Source organism: Moschus berezovskii, chromosome 14 (assembly GCF_049115385.1).
Source record: "Moschus berezovskii isolate FMDL1 chromosome 14, NW_MosBer_1.0, whole genome shotgun sequence".
Taxonomy (NCBI): domain Eukaryota; kingdom Metazoa; phylum Chordata; class Mammalia; order Artiodactyla; family Moschidae; genus Moschus; species Moschus berezovskii.
In genome coordinates this window covers 82,568,921-82,576,123 of record NC_142473.1, presented here as the reverse complement: position 1 = coordinate 82,576,123, position 7,203 = coordinate 82,568,921, and the positions used below count along the sequence as shown (strand labels likewise).

At 39.5% G+C, this 7,203-nt stretch overlaps 1 pseudogene; it reads right to left on the bottom strand.

Moving 5' to 3' along the window:
• Nucleotides 1-2,655: 2,655 nt before the first annotated feature.
• On the bottom strand, nt 2,656-3,606 carry LOC129553721 (olfactory receptor 9G19-like; annotated as a pseudogene).
• Nucleotides 3,607-7,203: the final 3,597 nt, after the last annotated feature.

The window sequence follows — 7,203 nt, the reverse complement described above, 5'->3', positions numbered from 1 at the left end:
TCTCTACCGCATACATGAATATATGATGATCCAGCATAGCTACCAGACTGAATTAGAATTCTAAATGAGGGTTACACATAACACGAATGAACTTCTAGTTAAGAGTGTGTGTGTGTGTGTGTGTGTGTGTGGCATAAGAATGACCCTTTGACAGCCAGGCCAGACTTTGTCTGAGGTCACAGAAAAACCAGAGCACTTAGCTGCCCCTGACCCTAGTTGCTTACCCTTGGTCAGGAACGACACTCCTGGGAGTGACACCCTCTTCCCTCTCCTCTGATGCTTCGGGGAGCTTTGTTAAATCTAATATAAGTGTTTCCTCAAAGGTCCTTTGGGACCTCTCCCACAGAGCATCCCAGAAATATGTGCTTCCTGCAAAGACACAATTGGAGCTCATTTGGAGCATGGGGACAATATATTAATGAGGATATGATGAAATGAATATTTCATTAAAAGTCCACTCTCAAAATGAATATGTTAAATGTAATCATACCTGTACTGTATGTGTGGGTTTCCCAGGTGGTGCTAGAGTAAAGAACCTGCCTACCAATGCAGGAGACTTAGGAGGTGCAATTTCAATCCCTGGGTTGGAAGATTCCATGGAGAGGGGCAGGGCAACCCACAATATTTTTGCCTGGAGCATCACACAGACAGAGGAGCCTGGCAGGCTATGGTCCATAGGGTTGCAGAGTTGGACATGACTGACTTGACAGCACAAACAGTGTGTGCGTGATTAAAAAAAAAAAAAAAAAAAAAAAAAACTCTGCAAATTGTACTAATTGGACTTTTCCAGATATCATCATGTGGTTCATAGTGTTTTTCCCTCTCCAATCTGTTTCACTATCTGTCCAGGCTACACTTCCTTGTCTCATTCATCAGGAAACACTATCCATTCTTGGGGCCATGGCTTGAATTGCAACCCTCTAAAATAAGCTGAAACTGCAATACTTTGGCCACCTCATGTGACGAGTTGACTCACTGGAAAAGACTCTGATGCTGGGAAAGGTTGGGGGCGGGAGGAGAAGGGGACGACGGAGAATGAGATGGCTGGATGGCATCACCGACTCTGTGGACATGAGTTTGAGTGTACTCCGGGAGTTGGTGATGGACAGGGAGGCCTGGCGTGCTGTGATTCATGGGGTCGCGGAGAGTCGGACACGACTGAGCGACTGAACTGAACTGAACTGACTGAAAATTCATACACTGAAGATGTAACCTCCAGTAATTTCAAATGTGACTGAATTTGGAGATAGATAAAGGAAATTCAGTTAAAATGAGATGGTTAGAATGAAGCTTAATGCAATCTGACTGGTATCTTTGTAAAAACAAACAAAATTGGAAACAGGAAAAGAGATACCAGGGGTGCTTTTGCGCACATACACACACACACACAAAGATCCAAGCCAGGAGAAAGCAAGAAAGTGACCAAGTCCCAGCAAAGGAAAAAGACGTCAGAACAAACCAACCATGCTGGCTCATTGATCTTGGCCTGTCAGCCTCCAGAGTTGTGAGAAATACATCTCAATTGTTTATGAGAGTCAGTCTCTGGCATTTTGATATGGCAGCCCTGACAAGCTCTAACTCCTCTCTTGGATGTGAAGCGTTTGAGCTCTTTTTGCCTCTCTGACTGTCTATCTTCATCTCTTTCTCCATCTCTGTTTCATACAGCAGCTCTTCTTTTGCCCTTCATTCTTTTGTTTGGGAAAATATTGTCTTATTGGAAGCTTGCCGTGACTCTAAATATAGTTGTTCTTTCCTATATATGCTGTCAAGGAAATCTTTGTATCACAGTAAGCAAAAATATGAAAATCAGAAAAGAAAAATAAATTTATTTTGAATGTCATTTTACAGTAGATATTGTACTTATGAACTTCCAACTAGCACTAACTCATAACAAATGAATAAGTACCTCTGGAATCAAAAAATCTGTGTTTGCATTCTTTTTTTCTTGCCTATGATTTATCTGATTGGAACCAAGATATTTCATCTGTCTAATCATGACAGTGGAGAGGGCACTGGTGACCCACTCCAGTACTCTTGCCTGGAGAATCCCATGGACAGAGGAGCCTGGTGGGCTGCGGTTCATGAGGTCGCTAGGAGTAGGAGTCGGGCACGACTGAGCGACTTCACTTTCACTTTTCACTCTCATGCATTGGAGAAGGAAATGGCAACCCACTCCAGTGTTCTTGCCTGGAGAATCCCAGAGACGGCAGAGCCTGGTGGGCTGCCATCTCTGGGGTCACACAGAATCGGACACAACTGAAGTGACTTAGCAGCAATCATGACAGTGATTGCATAAGCAACACTATTATTCTATGTTAGATATTATAATATTATACTTACAATTAATCGATAAGCTGTCAATTGTAATTAAAAAAAAAAAACTTCTCAGAATTCCAGTAATACTGTAGACTCTGTTCTGAGCTAGCATGCTTAGTAGTTTTTCCAATTGCCACAGACTGATTTATTTTAAAAAATATTCAAGAACATCAGTGCTGACTTAAAAAGACAAATACAGGCTGGTATTTCTACATTATTCAGTGATTTTATCTTTTGCTTAATTTGTTTATTTCTGAGATTTACAGACTGTTATCAATAAAATAGAAACTAATCTGCAAAACACAAAACAAGCAAAAAAAAAAAAAACACACACTCTGTTTACCAAAGCCTTTGCTAAAGAAACTTTGCTCTATCTAACATTTTCCTCAAGGCATTTTTAACATCTTTATTTCTTAAGCTATAGATCAAGGGATTCAACAAGGGAATCACCACTGTGTAGAACACGGACACCACTTTATCTCTCTCCAGGGCATAGCTCGTGCTTGGCCGGGAGTAAATGAAGAGAATTGACCCATAGTACAAGGTGACAGCTGTCAGGTGAGAGACACAGGTGGAGAAGGCCTTCAAACGGCCTTGGGTGGAGCGGATCTTCAAAAGCGCAGCAATGATGAAGAGATACGAGGTAAGGATAAGCAGGGCGGGAGTGATGACGTTGGAGGCAAGTATGAAATACAGCCCAGCCTGGTAGCTTTCCTTCACATCACAGGCCAACTTGACAAGCGGGGGCAGGTCACAGAAGAAATCATCAATGACGTTGTTAGCGCAGAAGCTCAAGGTGAATGTTTCACTGGTGATGATGGTTGAGTTCACAAAGCCACTAAAGTAGGAGGCTGCAACAAGACTGACACGTAAACTTGGGGACATGGCTTGGGAGTAAAGCAACGGGTTAGAGACGGCCGCGTAGTGGTCCTGAGCCATGGCAGCCAACAGGTAACCCTCTCTGTAGGCCAGTCCAGCAGAGAAGAAGAACTGAGCTAAGCAGCCAGCAAAAGAGATGCGCTTGTCATCAGAGCTGCAGGTCATCAGGATTTGGGGGGCATAGACGGAAGCATACCAGAGGTCCAGGAATGAAAGATTCCCAATGAAGAAATACGTGGGTGTGTGGAGCAGAGAATCAGCACAGATCAGAGAAATCAGGGTGATGTTCCCTAAAAGACTGCTGATATAGATGATGAGGAAGATATAAAAGAGAACTCTCTGTAACCACGGGTCTGTTGTAAATCCTAAAAGTATGAACTCCTTCACTGTGGTATAATTTTTTTCATCCATTGAGTTTGAGTATTTTTCTTTCCTTTCTGTAAAAAATTGATCAATATGTCATGATTTAAGATATTGATGTTATCAGTTTTCTCATTATATGTCATTTTAGATTGTTTAAATACTCAACTGATGCATATACCATGTTCATTTAAAAAAAAAAATGTTTACACTGAACTGGAAATTATTCCTGTTAGAAAACTGTGAAATCTTTCTAGGCTGCCTTGAAAGATCAGATTATGAACATACTACAGTTTGTCACCACACATTTTTTTCTAATCATTTTCCTTTTGAGAGCCAGTGATTTGTTCATCTTCCTTTCTGTTTGCAGCTAGAGTGATTGGGGAGCACGTGGAAGACATGAAAAAGGGAGTTTTCGTTTGAGTTCTTAAACCCTTTGTTTTCCCTAGTGAATTACCTGAAGAAGCATACTTTTATTAGTCTAGCCACACTTTGGAATAACCAAATAATATTTTATTTTATTTGGAATAGCCAAATTTTATTTGGAATAATAAAAATGCATTTATGATAATTTCTTTGACAGCAATACTTATATTTTATTTAACTTTTTATCCACAAAACCAAGAACACAGCTAAAATGAAAGTAAAAAAATTAATAATAAAATGTATAGCTTGAATAATACAATAGGTTTACTTAGATAATAGGAATTTGAAACCATTTCTGTGTATTTATGACATTCAAATGCATGCTGAAAGGAAGTGAAAATATTAATCAATGGATAATCGTGTTCAAAATGTGGTTTAATTCCCTATAGAAATAAGAATTAAAAACACAAAACCAAACTTATCAAACTGAATGATTTGGGGGAATGTGGTAGGCAGAATATGGGCCATTAAATGTTCAAGTTCTTTTTCTTAAAGTTGAAGTTTAGTTGATTTACATTATTACACTAATTTCAGGTGTACAGCATAATGATTCAACATTTTTACAGATTATACTCTATTAAGTTATTACAAGATACTTGCTATGATTCTCTGTGCTATACGTTGTATCTTTGTTGCTTATCTATTTTATACATAATAATTTGTACCTCTTAATCCCATATCCCTAATTTGTCCCTTTACCTTCGTTTCCCCATTGGTAACCACTAGTTTGTTTCTTGTAGCTGTAAGTCTATTTCTGTTTTGCATTTATATTCATTTGTATTACTTTTTAAATTCTACATATGTGATGGTCTACAGTATCTGTCTTTATCTTACTCCAGTTAGTACTTTCCAGGTTAATCCACATTGTTGCAAACGGCAGCATTTCGTTAATTTTTGTAGCTAGCAGCATTCTGCTATATACATACATATATGACATCTTTATCCATTCATCTGTTGATGGGCACGTGCATTGCTTCCACATCTTGTCTTTTGCAGATAGTGCTGCTGGGAACATTGGGATGCACGTATCTTTTCAAATTAGTGTTTTACTTATTGCTGGTACATGGGGATGTACTTTAAGCGGAAAGGATCATTAAGTTAAAAATTAAGAATTTTGAAATAAGAAGGTTATCAGGGTGGGCCCTAAATCCAACCACAAACATCCTTATAGAAAGGAGGTAGAGGGAGGTTTGACTACAGACCCCAGAGAAGGAAGAGTGTGACCAGAGAAGCAGAGTTCAATGTGATATGACCACAGGGAACGCTAGAAACCTCAGAAAGCCTAAGAGACAAGACAGAGATGTTCCACTAGAGCCTCCGGGTGGATCGTGACTCTGTGGACACCCTGATTTTAACCCAGTGCCATTGAGCTCTGAGCTCCAGAACCATGAGAGGATAAATTTTTGCTGCTTTAGGCCACCAAGTTTATGATCATTTAATACAGTAAGTTATGGAATTCAACCTCTAATAGTCTTCTTTCCTTCGAAAGTAGAAGCATTTCTGTCGCCAGCAATGGGGGAGGAACAATCTCGGCTTGTCTCTGGTACAACTTGCAAGAAACATAACACTGCATAGCACAATCAAAAAAGGGCTAAATTAGGATTTTCCGGGTTCGGAACAGGCATGGATATATTTCTGCTATTAGATCCAAGGCTTTCAAAACCTCTTATGCCCAAGAAAAAACAAAATATATATTTTTAGGTGGTGAGTGCATGCATGTGTGTGCATGAGTGTGCATACTCAGTGGCATTGGACTCTTTGTGACCCCATGTACTGTGTAGAGTGCCAGGCTCCTCTGTCCATGGAATCTCCCAGGCAAGAATATTGGAATGGGTTGCCATTTCCTTCTCCAGGGGATCTCCCTGACCCAGGGATGGAACCTGCATATCTTACATCTCCTGCATTGGCAGGTGGATTCTTTACCACTGTACCACCTGGGAAGCTTTAGGTGATGGACTTAAGCTAAAAAATATAAATAATTGCTCTCTTGGAACTGTAACTTTTTGATGAATGGAATCCATAATTTTAATTAAAAATGCTAATGCTACATTTATTATCAAAGTATAATTTATTTAGAATAAATAAATAAGGATTGGAATAAGTAATGTTTCAGTTCTCTTAGAATTTCAGGAGTGTCGGGAGCCACGATCCTTTTTAACAAAGCATATTCCTGGAAGCTGCTTAAGATCAAGAATAAAGAAATCTGGATTCTGATCTCACTTGGTTGTTGCCATTTGGAAATAAGATGATAACCTCTAAAGCTTTCTCACCTACCTTCTCAATTCAGTGAGATTTTAGTGAAAGTGCTAGTCACTCAATTGTGTCCAACTCTTTGTGACCCCATAGACTATAGTCTGCCAGGCCTCCTCTGTCCATGGGATTCTCCAGGCAAGAATACTGGTGCAGGTTGTCATGCCCCTCTCCAGGGGGTCTTCCCAACCCAGGAATGAAGCCTGCATCTCCTGCACTACAGGCCGATTCTTTACCACTGAGCTACCAGGGAAGCTCTAACAATATATTACACAGTAGTCTTATATATAAAGACACAAAAGAGAGATTTTTGAGGTAACCTTACTTGCCATTCATTCTTAGAGCTGGCTGCATGCCTTGTTAGAAGGGACACTCAGAAGCTTTCTTCCCGCAGAATCTCTCTCCATGTCTCTCAAACATCTCTCATTATCAGGAGGCCCGTGTAAGAGGCAGATGGTTCTGGGGGTGGTTATCCACCAGAATCTGGGGTCTTTGTGATCTCTAAGCCCTCTCCAGGGTCAACGCGTTTCCAATCTGTGTCTTTCAGTTTAATAATTTAATCAGGTACTTCTTGAGTTACAGTTATAAAGGCAAAATATGATCCCAAAGAAATGTCTAAATATATTCATCTATATTTTACACGTAAATCTTAGATGTTAAAAAAGAAAAGTGAAATATGTATAGGACTATAAGTATAGATGGATATATGTGGAAATAGATATAGACAAATATATAGATATACATAGAGCTAGACTGATAGATGTATAAAATTTTGCTCTTTCTCTTGAAGAGCTTCTATCCCACAAACTTCACAACATAGAAAAAGAAATATTGCAAAGTCATGAAAATATTAACCAATATTAGTATTTCTGTATTCTTACCAACATTAAGGATGGATCAGCTTACTCCAAGATAAACGGAGACATTGGGCCACACAGAGCTACATGCAACTACTCAGGGTTTATGAGAATG